Source organism: Camelus bactrianus, chromosome 17, assembly GCF_048773025.1.
Source record: "Camelus bactrianus isolate YW-2024 breed Bactrian camel chromosome 17, ASM4877302v1, whole genome shotgun sequence".
Taxonomy (NCBI): domain Eukaryota; kingdom Metazoa; phylum Chordata; class Mammalia; order Artiodactyla; family Camelidae; genus Camelus; species Camelus bactrianus.
Window position 1 is genome coordinate 7,094,908 of NC_133555.1, and position 16,915 is coordinate 7,111,822.

Below are 16,915 nucleotides of genomic sequence, written 5' to 3' on the forward strand. Positions count from 1 at the left end.
GAAAGACCCTTCTAGATTAAGCAGTGTGGACGCTGACAGCTTAAACTCAGAATTCTACTTTTCTTTTGCTTACGGTTAAGAGTCAGGAATTGTGGAAAGAGCATTTAGACTCTGGTTCAAATTCTAGCCCTGCCCGTCATCAGCTGTGTGACACCGGACAAATTCTTTTAACCTCGCTGAGCCTCAGTTTTCTCTGCTGTGAGATGGGATACCGCTTGTTTGGCAGGGTGAGTTGAAAAGAGATCGGGCCTGCAGAACTCAGCATCACTAGGTGCTCTGTACCTGGAGAGGTCTCCTCTTCCCTGAAGGAAATGCCTTTGGGGCGGGGGAGGGGCAGTGCTTCAATGCTTGTCACAGCGCTTCTCCAGGTGACCAGTGACCGCAGCAGTGACTACGAGTGACCTCTCTAACCAGCCAGCTCCCTCTTTCTTCATCCTTCAGCTCAGCTCATGCTCTCCTTCCCCGGGTCTCTTCCTCTTGCTCTTGGGTCAGGCTGGATCCTGCATCCCCTCCGCGGAGCTGGTGTCTCAGGGCGCATGAGCTTGCGCTCATCTCTGATTTGAGTTACCGGGACCTGAATGCACCACAGTTGCTTGGCAGCTGTCGAAAATGCTGAGTCCAAGTCTCGCCCCTAGATATTTGGGGTATTAGTTGCTGAGATTCAGTCCTTTTAACCAGTGCCCCAAGATGATGCTTATGCATGGTCAGAACAGGAAATTGACATGTAGAGTCAAAATTACTGGGCTCTGGAATCAGAACTTTGCGCCTGAAATTCCAGTTCTTAGCTCACCATGGGCTTACGGTCTGTAAGTCTGTTTTGTTTTGTTTTTTTTTTTTATCGTGAAGCGGGGAGAATCCCTGCCCTACCTACCTTGCAGGGCTGTTTGAAGGTTCATGTAAGACACTGAATGGGAAAACGCTTTGCAAACTAGAGCACTGCCCCCAAATTTTTCATGTTAAGGGTGGAAAAGAACCTCTGTGGTTTCCACGGCTTCCTGCTCTCTCTGGCTCTGTCCACCAGGGGGCAGCAGGTGCCCACGCACGAAACCTCAACGCGGTTCTCTTGCACAAGTGAGCGCCTCATCCGGTAAAATCTGAACCCTATGTGGGTCTCTCATTCTCAGCAGTCTGTGGGCTGTCAGATCACCTCAAGGAACTCAGAGTGGCCCCAGAAAGTTTCCTAGGAGATGCATGTAGTGTATCTTCTGTTATTCATCAGCTCCAGTTAAAACTACTTTATCTTTCCGAAAAGACACCATGGAAACCAATAGTGATGTTTAGGAAGCCAAGCTTGAGATGCCAGACTAGAAGTTAGGGATCTAGGGCAACACATTAGCTCTTGAATCAGTTCACTCATTCGTTCACTCACTCACTCATTCATTCATTCAGTAGACATGCACTGAGCCCCTTCTCTGTGCAGGGCACCGACAAGGCCAGGTGCAGGGAAAGCAAAGGTGAACCAGGCACTGACCTTGCCTTGAGAACTCCTGGTCTTCAGAATGATGGTGGACCTTTCAGGAGTACCACCCATGTGTCAGGTGCTGTTCTCCGCTCCGTGTGTGTCACCTGATGTGAGTCTGGCTAGGTAGGTATTAACGTGACCTCCTCTGTAAGAGGACTGAGGTCAGGAGAAGTTCAACCAGAGTCCCACATCCAGGGGAGAAGCATGGATTTGGACATGGGAAGTCTGGCTCCACGGCCCACATTCTGATTTGGTGGGGGAGGCTGACGTGGTGACGACTTAGCGGTAAGCACTCTGGGAGACTCACACCTTTGTCACTCCTTGTTCGCAGGCCTGCTGATGATGCCTTCCTGAGCTCTGCATTGCTGGGGAGGTGGTGCTCCTGGAGCAGCCCTCCTGCAACTACAGGCCAGAGCTGGAGGGTAAGTCCCCCAGCTCCCTGGTGGGACCACTCTGAGGTGTGTTCTCTGTCGCCCCCTGGTGCTCCCCAGTGGGACTGAGCCCCGGGTGCCCACAGCGGACCCTGCTCAGTCATGCCAGGGTCTTGGCTTCCTTCCTACTCTGGCCCACATCCTCACACTCCTGCTGTGGTTTCCTGAGATTGCCTTCCAAACCATTCCCACTGCAGTCCTTGCTGTGGGGCTGCTTCTGGGGAAGCCCTGCCTAGGACACCATCTTTCCCTGAATTTTGTATCCTTTAAGGACCAAAGGGCTGAGTCCCATTCATTGCTGTAGCCCAGCCCAGAATCTGCTCGGGCTGAATGGAATTGAGCTGGAGGCTTTGGAGACCTGGAGGGAATTGATTTGGCCCAGGCAGGGCAGGTGCAGTGAGGGCAGAAGAGATGACAGCTGAGCTGCTGAGTCTGGACCCCCCCCCCCCGCCCCCACCCCTGCAAGTCTTTTTTGAAGGGTTTTCTCCCTCACTGGTTTCCTCCTTGCCTTTGGAGCCCATGTGTTCTCTCAGGGCTCTCGCAGAAGGTCATGATCCGGCCCCCGGGATTTCATTGCCTTCTGATCCCTCATTCTTAAAGCATTTTCGTCCTGTGTGTTTATCAAGTGTGTTAACCAATTGATCATTTCTGTTTGACTTTTCAGTAGCCTCCTGGGGTCACAGATCACCTCACAGAGCCTCAGTTTCCACATTTGTAAAACGGGAATGGTCATGCTTCCCTCAGCTGGGCTGTGTGAGTCTCAATGTGATAAGGTGAGTACAGGCTGTGTCATCTCCGGGGCTTCATTGGGAACCCGCCGGGTGGAGGCTGGAGGCTGCCCTGGTGGAGGGCAGTGTGGGGTACGGGGCTGTCATCTTGTGAGGGCAGGTAGGTCAGTCACCCGCTGCTGCTCATCTTCGCCCCTTCTCTGGGTGCCAGGCAGTCCTGCAGTCTGATCCTTGACCTCCCTGGTGGTGTCCTGGGTTCCTGCAAGGGATCGGAAGGAGAGATGCTCGACTTCTCACTCGTGTCTTTCGAATGGCCCCAGACACCTGGTAGAAATCCAAGCATCTCACCTTAGGGCCTCGTGGCCAAACAGTCCTCGTAATTCCGTGCAGGAGACCCAGCCCAGCATTTGGACCTGGTTGTTACCAGAACCCCGAGCATCTCTTCCTCACTCAGTCGTGTTACAAAGCTCTGTGGATTCGTCTGGTCTGGCTTTGGGAGGGGCTGCGTGCGACTCCTCCCACTTCTGGTTTCTCTTTTTCACTGACTGTAACTGGTAATAACAATGGCCAATATTAAGACATTATGGACTACTGTGTGTCGTTCTAACCGTTTTACAAGCGCTAGGCCCTAGATCTTCTCCACAAGCTTAGGAAGGAGGGACTTCTTTTAAATGCACACTTTATAGGTGAGCAGATTGAGCGTTTAAATCACTTGCCCAGGGTCACACGGCTGGGCGGTGTGGAGCCAGGCTTTCAGTCCCGGTGCACGGGCAGCGTGTGGGTCTAGATGGTGCTTCTGTGCGTTGTGAGAAGGGGCGCGCGCCCGGGACTCCCGGGAATGCGCATGCGGCCCGGGGCGGCTGGGGCAGCTGCAGAGGGGAAGGGAGCTGTTCTTCCGGGGTAGACGTTTGGGGCCCAACGTTCTCAAGTTGGGTTAGTTCCAGGTCACCCCTTCAGCCTCACAGGAGAACAGAAACAGCTTCATTTCTGGAATGCAAGTAAGGGTCCTGTCCGTGGCCTCCTGCTGCTGGTGTCATTGTCCTGGGTGTGGGACTAACGGAGCCCTGTGTGATCCATCTCCTGCCAGTCATTCTCAGGACCTGAAATAAAACTTGTGTATTGGGCCATCTGTGATGTGTGTAGCACACATGCTTCCAACACACGTGTGATAACCTGTGGAACCAGCCCTGCCTTTGCATCAGTCCGCGCCGTGCTCTCCTCGGCCCTGTGCCACTGGCTCATCGCTCCCTGTGAACTGTCTGCAGGATGGGGTGTTATCAGTACCTACTCCTCCTAGAGCCGTTGGGGGGACAAGAGGCAGGAAGTGCCTGGAAAGCCCTTAGAGCAGGGCCTCGTGCATAGTAAGCGCTTGGGAACGATGACTGTTACCAACCCAGCGCCTGCGGTGATTGTTATTATTACTGTCACAGCTCTCTGGGAGAATCCGTGTGGGACTTAGATGCGATGTGCTTGGCACAGAGCAAATGCTCCTTAAAGGGCAGTTACTGTTATTGTTTTGTGACTATGTTTTACTGAGTTCTTTGGCCTTCATGCAGTCTCCTCTCTAGATTGGAAGGAAAGCTGAATTCCTTTTCTCTTTTGAAAGATGTTGAAACAGAGGCACAAACCCCCAAGATGTCTTGTTCCAGGTTTCCTAAAGAGTAAAGGTCAAAGTCGTGGCTGAAATTCAGAGTATTTGGATTGGAAATCCTCTTTCCTCCTAACCACCATGAATTCCTAGTTTGGGATAAGACACCGAAGGCTCCTTTAAGCAAGCTGCCCTCCTATTAGGCAGAAAACAGCTTTTTGAATCACGTCAGCTACCAACTGCCTATTTGCAAAACACTTTCCATCTACCATGTCAGTCTGATGCACTTTATAGTCCTTTGAGGCCCATTCATTTTAAGACCCATTTCAAAGACAAGAAAACTGAGGTTCACGGAGGCTGAGCTTCCTGCCTAAAGTCATGTGGCAGGTTGGAGGGAGCCAGGGTCTTCTGGTTTCTAGTTCTTTTATGCAAAATTGAAGAGAGCGCCTTTAAGACCAGAGGAGGCTGTGTGTTCCAGGAAGCTCCTGCCTCCGTAGAAGTTCTCTCCTGTCTTTGCCTCCCTGGCCACCCTGGCAGTTCTGATGACCCGTGAGGTCACTGCCTCTGATTCTGACTCTGTCCCTCTTGTAACTGATCACTCCGGGTGAGCTGACCATGTCCCAGAGCCCAGTCCCACCTCACTGCTCACCTCACAGACCCGTTCGTACATCCCCAGCCTCCTCTCCGAGCACCAGACCACCCCCCTCCGCCATCCCTGGGTCCAGCCTCCATGCTCTCGTCCCAGAGCCACCAGATTGCTGTCACCTGTCCACTGTGTGGCTGAGCTAGGACTCCTACCCATCGTGTCCTGCTGCCTCTTGACCAAGGCAGGACACCCAGAGGGGAAACAGGCAGGTGTGCAGAGGTGCAGAGGACGGATGTTGCTGACATCACCCACAAATAGTGATGCAGATACTGCAGAAAGAAAGCAGGTGTACCTGTGGGCCTGGACACTTGGTTGCGAGAACCAGAAGCCCAGCTCACCAGGCTGGAGAGCTTTGTTGACACGCGGAACTGGAAGGCTGGTTCTGGCCTGGGGCCTGGGTGTATCTGAAGTTCAAACAATGCCATCAGGACCCATCTCTCTCCACCTCTTGGCCTGTTTCTGTCAAGCTGCCCACCTTAATCCCAAGCTTATGCTGACTCTCTTAGCAACTCCTGCAGCCGCGAGCACATGGCTTTCCTAGTTGCTCCAGGAACTTTTCTAGAACTAAGACTCACTGGGCCCAATGGCCTGGCTTGGGCCAACCCAGAGCCAATCCCTATGTCCCAGGTGATGAAATGAGCTGATTGGTAAGGCCCAGATTCAAGGGATGGGACCTGCCCCGTGAAAACCTCCTGGATCCAGAGGTGGGGAAGGCTGGTTCCCTTAGGAAGATCTGGGTGCCGTTCCCAGACCAGGGGGCATCTACTCAGCAAAACAGCCAACAAGCAGGGCAGAGTCTGTGCCCACTCTGGACACGGGGCATCCCCAGCCACCCTCTTTCATCCTGAGACACTTAGCTTGCACCTGTTCAATGTCACAGGTGAACTTGATAGAGACCCAGATGGGGAGTTGTCCTCCGGGGAGGCAGGGGCTGGGCTGGAGACTCCCTGTCTACACCGGCCTGAGTTCGGGGCAGGGAAGTTAGACTCCCAACATTCCCTCCTTCCTGTGGCAAACTGTGGTCCCTGATGTTTGCCCTGCCTCAAAGGGGGAGATTTCTCAAGAGGACAGAAGGCCAGTAGGCCAGTTGCTTCTAAGGGATACACACCGTCTGCAGGTGGGACGATTGCAGCCTCGTCACTTAGAGAGAATGAGGACCAGCCAGAGCCTATGTGGTCTGGCCCTGGGCAGCGATGGCTGGGTGCGGGCAGGTGGCTTTGGGGCTGTGGCTGTTGGTGGGCTCGAGGGAATCTAGACCCTTGCAGGAGAACAGACCAGATCCGATGATGCAAATGTGGAACTCCTCGTGGCTCGAAGCATCTGCTTCTTTTCCCCATTCCTCCAGCTTGGCTCAGAGAGGGTTTTCTCCAAGAACGATCCACTCAGCAGCCGCCCTGAGCAGCCTCAGAGCAGCCTCCTTAGCGTTGCCCTGGAGCGGGTGGCTGGAGCTGCAGGGAATCACCTGTGAAGGGGTGGGGTTTGTACTGACCGACGCATGTTTGTCCAGATCACTTAAGGGGAATTATTTTTTGCAGTGCTCCCCAAAGAGGACTTTGCAGCTAATAGTGAGTCAGGGCTGCGCAGTGCGACTGAGAAAAACGTGAAATGAAGGGAGAAGCCGATTTGCCAGGGTGCCTCTCTGGGAGAGGACCGTCAGAAAGATGTGCTGTGAGGACCCTGGAGCAGAGGGCAGGATGCTCTCTCAATGGCCCTGCATAATTAAGGAGGGAGAAGTTTGCAGTTGGGGATTGAAGTTGGTGGAAGGAGTGACTGGTTTTAAAAGCTGACCGCCAGGCAGAGGAAGGGCAGGAGAGATGGGCTGCTTCTCACTGCTGAGAAAGGCCGGAGGAACGTGGACGTGTCGAGTGGGGAACTTTTCAAGGGAGGTTCAGGGTGCTGGGCGATGTGGGCTTTCCCTTTGAACATCCATGTTGCCGGTAGAAATTATGAAGAGATCCCCCAAGGCTGGGTGGGCGGCATCTCTTTTCTTTGCTCCCCTCACCCTGGGAGGTCATCCTGCATGGGCTCCCTTGCCCTCTGGCGTCCTTTGGGTTTGGCCAGTGGGGAGCTCCCAGTTACGTCTGGTCAGGGCATCAGAGGGTGGGAGGAGAGAGACGGGGGGGATATCTGTCCGCCTACTTCTGCATCACCTCCGGTGGGCTGTTGCTAGCTGCAGGGAAGCCCAGGATCCCTTGTGGCGACTGTGCGCCCTGCCCACATCTTTGTAACATTTCCCTCTGTTCAACATTCCCTAAATGATCCGAATTTGAGCGTGCTGTCTCTTTCCTGCCTGAACTCTGACCTGCCCACGTTGGGTGAGTGCATTTCTCACAAAGTCTGTAAAGGGATGGATTCTGCTTCGTGAACAAGAGGCTGAAGCACAGACAAGGAAAGAGCTAACTTCGGTTCCAGCAGACACATCCTGGAGCTCTCCAGGAGTCTCCTGGCAGCCTGGCTGCCCCTGTGGCTATGGTCACTTGGAGATTGAAAACTGGAGCCTCAAAATATCAGGGTGGCCCCGGGAGGTCACCTAGGCTGGGGCCCCTTGGGTCATCATGGAGTGGTCCTCCTTCCATGGGAGGCTGGGAACAGCCAGGATCGTAAGACGCAGGGGGTGGGGAATTGAGATTTGCGGGGTGTGGTCATTTCATTGACGTGGAAACTGGCTGTAAGGGGTTCAAGGGTACATGTCAAGTTGATGGCAGCGTCGAAACAGAGCTGGAGATTAGTGAAAACAAGGCCTGGCCCACGATCGGATCTGGTCGACCAGAGCAGATGTCAGATGTAGATAAGATGGCGGAGGGGATGGAGCCGGAGCCCTCACAGGGCACGCCGGGGCTGAGACAGGGAGGGTGCTCCCCCGTTTTTCTGATGATAAAAGCAATTCAGGTCATGACAGGACATTAAAAAACCAGGATCTTACCACTTGGGCATAACTTGGTCGCTGTCTTAGTGTATTTCCTTCCAGGCATTTTCTTTCTCTCTAGTAGTCACTCTGGTCTTACACCTTTGCCTTCCACTTCTTTCTCTTAGCATTATGAGTAAACACTACAGATAAACATAATTTTTAAAATTGTTTATAAATGTCACATTGATTGCCCTGATTTGTTTATAGAACTACTCCTATAAGGGGGGGGCGTTTCATTTTTTTCTTTTTCTTTTCTAATTTTATTTTTCACTCTCGTAGTTAAAGATACACATACATATTAATATCCATATAGACACATATATAATGTGTATTGTTCAGTGTATACACATATGTGTGCCTGTCCTTTGATGCCGTAATTCCACTTTTAAAATTCTGAATGAAGGAAATAATCAGAGATGAGCACCAAAATGTGACTGCAGAGTTTGTGCAAAACATTATGTGTTATCTTTTTAAGAGTCCTGTTGTAGACTGGTGCATCGCCCTCCAGAGAAATTGTATGAGCCCCATTTCTCCTGCCAGTCACCTAGGAGAGTGCAAATCTTAGTACGGCCCCGCCCCCAGGTTCTGGCCCCGCCCCCAGCTCTTGGCCCCACCCAGGTTCCACCACCACTGGTCTGGTCTTGAAGGTGAGCCCAGTGCCTGTCGAGAGCACGTGCGGTGGGTGAGAGCTGGTTCTGGTTCCAAGAGTAATCCGTATCCATTTTCTACTTTCCAGATGTTTCTCCTCTCTGGGGCCAATTCCATGGCTCCCTGGAAAGTGATACGATGACCTTGGGCTTGAGCCCAAAGAACACAAGAGGTTTTTGGCAGGTTGAGGGTGGGTTGGTGCCAATCCACTTAGAACAAAAAACACCGCATATTGGGCTCACATGGAGAAACGTGTCTGTGTCTGCCTCCCATGGACTCAGGGGGCCTCACAGCCGCCTCCAGGAGACCACCTGGGCAGCCGATCCCCGTGGAAGAGAAGCAGCTGGAGGTGCTGTAGAAAGGGTTTAGGCTGGGAGCTAATGGAGGAGTAGGCACGCACTGGGTGTGGAATGGGCTCTGAGACCACTGGTGCAAAAGCCACGGTCATGTAAGAAGCAGACACTTAGTGTCTCTGAGTCTCGGCTTCCTCCTCTGTGTGGGTTGGTGCTGGGAAGCTTTCTAGGGCCCTTTCCCATGAGTGCACACACACCCCAAATATATGTTCTATTGTATAATCCACTTGCTAGATGGTAGCTGGATCCCAACTCATACGTCTTTAATCTTTCAACCTCCTCCTGCTCCCCTGGTGCCATAAATGCACGTAGTGGATTATTAGTAGCAGCTCTTTAAACCCAGGGTTGCCTTTCCGCTGAACAAAGCCCTCTTCCTGTTACTGCCCCCGTGGTCACATCATTTCTGGTGGCTGAGTAGAATTCATTTTAATATTAACTCAAAAAATCTGATTAAGAGAGTTGATTGGCAGAGCTTGTGTTTGTATTTATCCAGTGTTTATGCAATTACTCTCCATCACTTTCCCCTCTGAGCCCAAAGTTGCTGGATGTGACCATTTTGCAGATGTGGAAACTGAGGCTGAGAGAGAGGACATGTCTAGCCCAAGAATACCCACCCAGTGACTGGGGGAGCCAGGAGTGAAGTGTAAATCTCCCAGTTCCAGGCTGGCGCTTTGCTTATTTTATGATGGTTTTATGTGAATCCTTCCAACTCAGAAACAGTTGGAAGTAGTGAAGAGGGGGTTATGTGTGGCCCGGAGCCTCATCCTAGGGGCTTTGGAACCAATTCCAACTCTGATTCAAAGCCACATGTGTTCACCAAGCAGCCTTCCCCATTCATTTATTTATTCCCTCATTCACTTATCCCTTCAGCAAACTTGTGGTAAGTACTTATTATATCTTGGGCTCTATGCTTAGCTTAAGTGAGCTACCTAGATTCCCTGCCCTGGCCTTTTGCCCTTTCTCAGAATTGGTTCTACTGCTTTTTATCAATGAGCCCTAATACATGTAAGGAATTTATACCATCTAGCTGGTGAAGACACTTGGGAAGATTTTAGGCAGGAGTGTCTCTGGGGCAGATCGAGCTGGTGGCTGAACCATGGATGGTTGCTGTGGCGGGGTGAGGAGGGGAAGATAGGAGGCAGGAAGATTGGTTTCGTAATATTGATGGCCAGGAAGGAAATACTGAAGGCCTATGCTAGGTTACCGGTTGATTGCTTTAAAGGTGGGAAAGTGTAGTTTTTTAAGAGCTTGATCTCTGATGACAGACCTGGATTCGAATCCTGACTTCACCACTTGCTTGGTGTGTAAACACGGGCAAGCCACTAATCTTGCCACGTTTCATTATCTGTAAGAAAGGCTGGTTAAGATTGCCTCTGCTCGTGGGGTACTGAAGAAGTCCCTGAGATAATGTGCAAGCCAAGCACAGTGCCTGGCTCTCAGGAAGCACTCAGTAATTGCTGTCGTCCGTGGTTGATGATGCTGGTGGTGGTGATGGTGAGGTGATGACAGCAGTAACAGGGATGGAGATGCTAAGTGAGATTTGAGGGAAAAGTCAGAGATGCCTCCTGGATTTCTGGCCCAGGTGACTGAGCTCTCTCTTTTCAAGAAGAAAAAACCCACAGAATATATTCAGGTGGTTCTATGCTTTTGTAGAATTTGAGAAGTTGGATATTGGGTATCTTAACCCCACTGAGCCGAGATTGCCTTCCCTGTCCTCTCTGATATCTACACGGTGTCTTTTGGGTTGGGCGGTGCTGGGACAGCTGTAAGAAGGACCCATGCAAACCTCACGAGCTCCATGTTAAATCTGTCCCTGTTTCTTCACACTTCACAGAACACCTGAATTCTATTTACTTAACATTTCTTCTCATTGTCTTCCATTTGTACAAGGCAAGCCAGCATTATTTCCGTACATAGAAAGCTACAGAATTAAACAAGGTGAAAATCAAAGTTATTCAGCCTTAGCTAGTTAGTGTGGCCTGCAAGGACCCCAAACCTGAGGTTTGTCCTCTGTTTGTTAAAAAAGGAGATTAGCTATCATTAGAAGGATGTTAAAGACTTACTGGCACTGAAGTGAGACTTTCTCCTGGCAATAACCAGCATGATTTGGAGAGAATTGATGATGGAATGGGGTAAATCTCTCACTGAGTTATTTAACACTGGGTCCATGGACCACCCAGAGCCATTCCCGAACCGCCAATGAAATTCACCGCATGTTGTGGACAGACCTGTCCCAAAGTCAGGCTGTCCTGTCCCCACACCACATGGCTGCATGCTTCAGGACCTCTGGAAAATGACATTGACAGGTGGACGCAGGTAAAAATTAGCTCAGGATTAATCAGCTTGGCCTCTCATCCTGGCTTCCTCAAGTGGACAGAAGGGAGGCATCGTCACACAAGCCTTCTATTTAGAGAAGGCATCTGAGCAACTGCGTTTGGATGGGCCAGGCTCTGTGGAGAGGTTGCTGGAATTTCCAGAGCGGGCTTGCTGGTGACATCCTGGAGCCAGAGCACAACAGCCCAGCTCAGAGACCACCATGAAGCAATTAAAGGGACAGGAACCCCCTCCCCCACCCCCCACATTTTCTAGGCGCTTCCCCAGAGGTACTCCCTTCCTATGAAGGAGGCTGAAACCAGCACACTGGTCTCCTGGCGAAGAGAAGTGAGGATGAACAACTCTTTGGCCTTGTCTTTAATGAGTGTATTTTCTCAGTCCCTGCCCAGCTCACAAGCAATTTGCTTAAATGACTTCCAGAAAGACTCGGAAGTGCCAGTGTATCCATGGACACCAAAATTGACCTTTGCAAAATATTTGCGTCCTTTAAAAATTCTCTTTCTAGGCTGTGACATTCACACCGATGCTCAAAATATTGGCAACATCTCCTTTTTAAAATCTTGAATTGTAGAAAATTTCCAACCTATACAAGAGTGGAGAGAATGATAATGTGCCCCTGGTACCCAGCACCTGTTTCAGCAGCTTTAACTCAGGGCCAGTCTCATTGCCTCTCTTACCACCTCCCGTGCTTCCATTAACCCCACTAGGTTATTTGGAAGGAAATCCTAGAGTTGTGTTATTTCATCCACAAATACTTCTGAATATACTAGAAACCATATGCAATTGCTGATAGACAAACACGTTTATGTAAAGTTGGTTTGCTTGAGTGAGGATTGGAACGTGGTCCACCCATTTTGGCAGCATCTTCATGTACCTTCTTTTCCTCCCCCCATGTCTCCATCCTTCTCATGTCCCCAGGAATATAGCCTTCCCACTCTGGGAATTCGTGAAGGAGGGAATTTTGTCTTTGGAACTCCCAAGCTCTTCTGAGGGTTGTCTGCTCTGTGGGGTTCCCACCCACCTACTTTAGGCACTCAGAGATGGTACATTTTCTACCTCTTTAGGAATTTTTATTCCTGAAAAATTCTGATTCCCTGAAAAAAAAAGGTTCCTGGATTGAGAGAGCCAGTGGATTGGATGGTAGAAGGGTCTCCTTTGTGCTTCTGGGCCTGATGGGGCTGACACTTCTGTTGAAGAATTAATTGAGGCTTTACCGCCACTCTGTGACCCTAGCCAAGTCACTTAACCTCTCTGGGCTCTCATTTTCTCAAATGCCACAAATGGGAAGGTTTGTTCAGTTGTTAATCCCTTCCTTTCCTGCTATTGGAGTCAAGTCGCTGTAGCTGAATGCCTTGTACGTCGTGAGCGCTCACTCATCTGCTGGGTGAGCCAATGAGACGCCCAAGACTTGCCAGTCCTGCCCACTCACAGTGTCTCCTGTTCTACTCCTGGTTGGTGGGGGTGAGGGGGGAGCGGGCGTCTCCCATCCCTGACTTTGCTTGGCTGATTGAGGAGAAAACAGCTGCAGATGGAAGTGGAGGGAGAAGAAGTGGGCAGGGATGTTGGAGGCCTTCCCCAGTGTCCTTGACTGGACGTCCCCGTCTGGGGTGATGGCCTGAGTCCCAGCCCTCGGCTCTATTTCGGTCGCCGTTTGGCCTGTGTTGCCTGATAGAGGCCTGGGACCACAGGGACAAAAGGCCAAAATCTGCTACAAGAATGGTAATTTGAGGAACCTTGGCCCTCTGCCCCCGGGGCTTCGGTGTTCTCTGGGACCAGTCTATGATGATGTCATGGACTTAATTACTTTCTGGACTACATGGGGCCCTTGTCTCTGGGCTCCAGCCGGTGCGGGGCCCTAGGGAGCCTAATTTAGGAAAAGGAATCAGTGGGGTGGCAGCTGTTGAAAGTGCTTGGCTCCTGCCTTTAGCCAGAGAATTTAAGGAAAAGCCCCTTTGAGACTCTCAGCTCTAGAGATAGGCCTTCTCTCCCAAGGTCTCACGGGAAAAGGCTTGACTTGGAGATAAAAGGGCCCACAGAGGTCATCCTGGCTGACCAGTACCATCCCCAGCACCCCTAAGAGGTGGTCATTCTGGCTGTGCTTGATTACTTCCAATGATGGGGAGTTCATTCTCTCTGGAGACAACCCACAGTGCTAGGCACCTCCACTCTGGCTGCTGCACAGCCCAGTCTGCCTTGAAGCCACTTCCATTGCCCTGGTTTCACCTTGTGGAGCCACGCAGAGCCCACTGAAACCCCTCTTCCCTGCGACAGCCCTTCGGATGTTTGAAAGTCGCTCTCCTTCCCCGCTGAGCCGCTTCTCCAGGCTAAACTTAGCTCTTTCTGCCGTTGCTCATATGCCACGGCTTCAGCCTGCCCCACTGTCCTCGTCATTTTCCTCTCCGCTGTCCTTCTGACAGCAACGTGTGGGGCCCCGGAGGCACTGATCCGAGCAGACCAGAGCCGGGCATTCCCCTTTATTCAGACCCCTGCATGGCTACTGTCACAGCCCTGCTTGGCAGACACCCCACCCTTGACACAGCACAACCCCCCACGTCTTTCTCACACAGGCTGCTGTTAAGCTGCGCCGCCCCCTCTGGGATTTGGGCAGCTGCGTTTCCAGGCCCAAGCATGGGGCTCCCAAACATCTGTCCCCATTAAAGTTTTGTTTGTTGGATTCACGCTATTGCTCCAGGCCGTCTGGATATTTTTCGGTCCTCATTCTCTGATTCGACGTTGGCAGCCCCTTTCAGCTCCCACACCAGGGATCAGTGCACTGCCTGTGCTCGCCTGGTTGCTGAGGAACACGACCTGTGGGACTCGGCATGTGTGTCCCTTTCAGGCTCTGGTGAAGCCGTCACTCCGCACCCTTTCGGGGGTCGTCATTCAGCACCTTGCAGGCCTGATGTCATGTAGCTCTCATTTCTCCACCCGCCCACATGGGGACTTGGGAAGTCAGGTTGTGATCCAGATTGCCTGTGTCTGCGCATAACGCCGCCCAGGTGATGCGTCGTGGTGTGAAAGCAGTGCCGGGTGAGCGTGCTGTTACTCACTGCCGATCCTGGAGGTCCTTGTCATCTCCAGGTTTCCCCGGAAGCCAGAGGGAGGCAAACCCAAGGCAGCAGCTGCCCGTGTGGGATCCAGGGGGCTGATCAGCAGATGCCGAGGTCACCAGGAAGGGCTGGGTCAGGGGTGACAGATACAGGGAGAGGGTAGCTTCCTACCTCCTTGGGTGCTCTCACCGTGGAGCCTTTCCCAGGGATTGGCCTCAGTGACTTTATAACCAGAGTGACTATAGGTCTTCCATTTCTCTGTTTTTTTCTTTGTCCCTCCCTCCTTTTCCACTTTCCTTGACTTCCTTTCCTTTTCCTCCTTTCTTTCAGTGCCTGTTCCCCCCCCCCCACCCCACTCCAAGCACAGTCTATCTGTATACTCACCATTGCCCCAGGTGCCTCTGTCCTCCAGGCTGCAGTCCATTGGGTGAGGCACATGTCAATCACCAGCATCCATACCTTGGTGAGAGGCGGGCCCAAAGTGCACACAGGATGCTATGGGAATGAGGGGTTTCTGGGTAATCCCAATGCCTGAGATTCTGCCCCATGGTCTTCAGAAACCATTGAACTCTCCCTGGAATCATCACACTTTGGTGTCCAAATGACATCTTCCCAGACTGACTTCCACAGCTGAAGGAGAGTAAAATTCACCTGTTAGACTCTGGGCTTGTTTCTTGGTTTGGAAAATGTGTCCCTGTATTAGATGACCTTAAAGTCAGCTCAGGTCATTTTGGGATTCAGGATGCTGCTGAATTTGGGAGGAATGTGATAAACTAGAACCAGGATCACCTCTGGGCTGGGAGCCTGGGAGAACCAGGAACTCTCAGGGCTTTCTGGAAAGAGTACAGAATCTCACATCAGTCTTGGGTTTATATGGTGGTTCTTCCTCTCACTGTCTATGTGACCTTGAGTCTCTTACCCTCTCTGAGCATCAGTTTTCCATGTCTGTAAAATAGGGGTTGTACTTTGCAGTATTAACTGTGAGGATTAACTGAGTTAGTGCAATACCTGGTATATAGCAAGCATCGTATTTATAACTTCTCTGTTACGCTTCTAATAGCACTCTGAGCTCTTTAAAAAATAACCTGTGACTTCTAAAAGGGAAAAAAAAATGATAGAGAACATGAATAATGGAGATTCCATATGATACTTGAATTATGGTTTCAGAACCATTTCTAATTTGTGTTTCTCATGCAGGTAACTCTGTGTAAATTGCCTTTCTTTGCTGCTAGGTTTTGCTAGAAAGTCTTCTTAGAAGGGAAAGTACAGCTGCCTTTCAAAAGATTTCAGGCCTTGCCTTTATTTGGGGCAGCTCGGCCCTACAGAGCAGGGGTGTGGGAGCCTGTCCCAGTGACAATGTCGAGAGGGCCTGATCTGTGCCGTGAGTAGGGGGTGAAACCAGGCCCCCCCCCCCCCCCCCGGGCATCGAGCTGGAAGAGCTTTTGCGTGTCTAGGACCAGGGGACAGACCAGTGCCGTGGAGAGCCATGCAGGAGGGACTTGGGGCTTTGCCACTGACTTCTCCTGGGCTGCTGGCTGGGGTTTTGGGTGGAGGAGCATCAGAGTGGGGAAGATCCCTCCTGCTCCTCTGACCCTTTCCTCCCCACCCTTATTTTCAAGGCCACGATCTGAGAGTTCCATGTTCTCCATCCCAGCACCATCCCTACATATCTCCTCACACGATTCGGCCCAGCCTGGTTGCCAGCTTGCTGCAGGTCAGGCGGACCCCTGCCTGAGGGTCCTTTCTCCCCTGGATTCATCTCCTTCCCCTCCCTCCTGGGTCCCAGCCCCGTGCCACTGCATTAGGATGTCCCAACTCTGAATTCCATGATTCGGTCAGCCCATGCCGTCCGCTCCCAGTCAAGTCAGCAGATTTTCTCCTATTTATAGGATGAGGTGGCCTGGCAGACCTGGCGCCCCCACCACTGGCCTGGCAGCCATAATAGACTTTTTTTCCTTTTCTCTTTGTTCTGTGTCCTCTAAAATTGTAAAGGTAATTATTATCCTGAGTAATACGCAAATATATTCTTACCAGAAAAGATTTTAAAAATAGAGAAATAGAGAAAACAGAGTGAAATATTTAGGTGACACTTCCTTCTACGCTGCCTGTTCTCAGTCTGGCAAATTTCCTTCCCGTCTTTCTTCTGTGCATTTATATACGTATCTGTGTAAGTACAAATGCAAGTATATGTGTGTATGAGTGAAGAGTTAAGCCTTGCCCAAAAGGAGGCCTGGTCTTTGCCCTGGGAGGGATCTCTATTTGCCTGGGGGCCTGGGTCAGCCAGATATTAACAGGGTGATTTAGGGTGGGGCTGGCCATGCTAGAAAGATCAACAAGTGATGAAGGATGGGGCTTTGGGTCATGCAGTGTCAGTTGATTTGCAGATTAGAACAGCCATGGGGCAATCAATCAATCAGTCAAGCCTGTGTAATGGCACCCCATTAAACAGTCTAAAGTCTAAGGCTTGAGTGACCTTCCCTTGTTGGTGACACTTTGTGCATATTGTCCCATGTCAATATCAAGAGAGTAACCCGTCCATGACCCCGTGGGAAGAGGGCTGTGGAAGCTCCACGTTTGGCACTTCTTGTGGACTCTGCCCCATGCACTTCTTCTCTTGGCTGATTTCAGTCCTCCTCTTTTCCCTGTAATAAACCACAACTGTGAGTCTAGGAGCTTTCATGCCTCCTGTGGGTTCTTCTAGCAAATTATTAAACCTGAGGTTTTCGGGAACCGCCTTGAATTTGCAGTTGGTGTCAGAAGTGAAGGT

General features: G+C 51.2%; 1 protein-coding gene across 8 annotated transcripts in view; it reads left to right on the forward strand.

Moving 5' to 3' along the window:
• SSUH2 (ssu-2 homolog) overlaps positions 1-16,915 on the forward strand; it is a 109,622-nt gene that overhangs the window by 28,077 nt on the left and 64,630 nt on the right. For all 8 annotated transcript variants that reach the window (XR_012499862.1, XR_012499861.1, XR_012499864.1 and 5 more), the window contains 2 exons: positions 1,794-1,884; positions 2,558-2,666. The gene's annotated coding sequence lies outside the window, so the exon portion shown is untranslated. The remainder of the gene's footprint in view (positions 1-1,793; positions 1,885-2,557; positions 2,667-16,915) is intronic.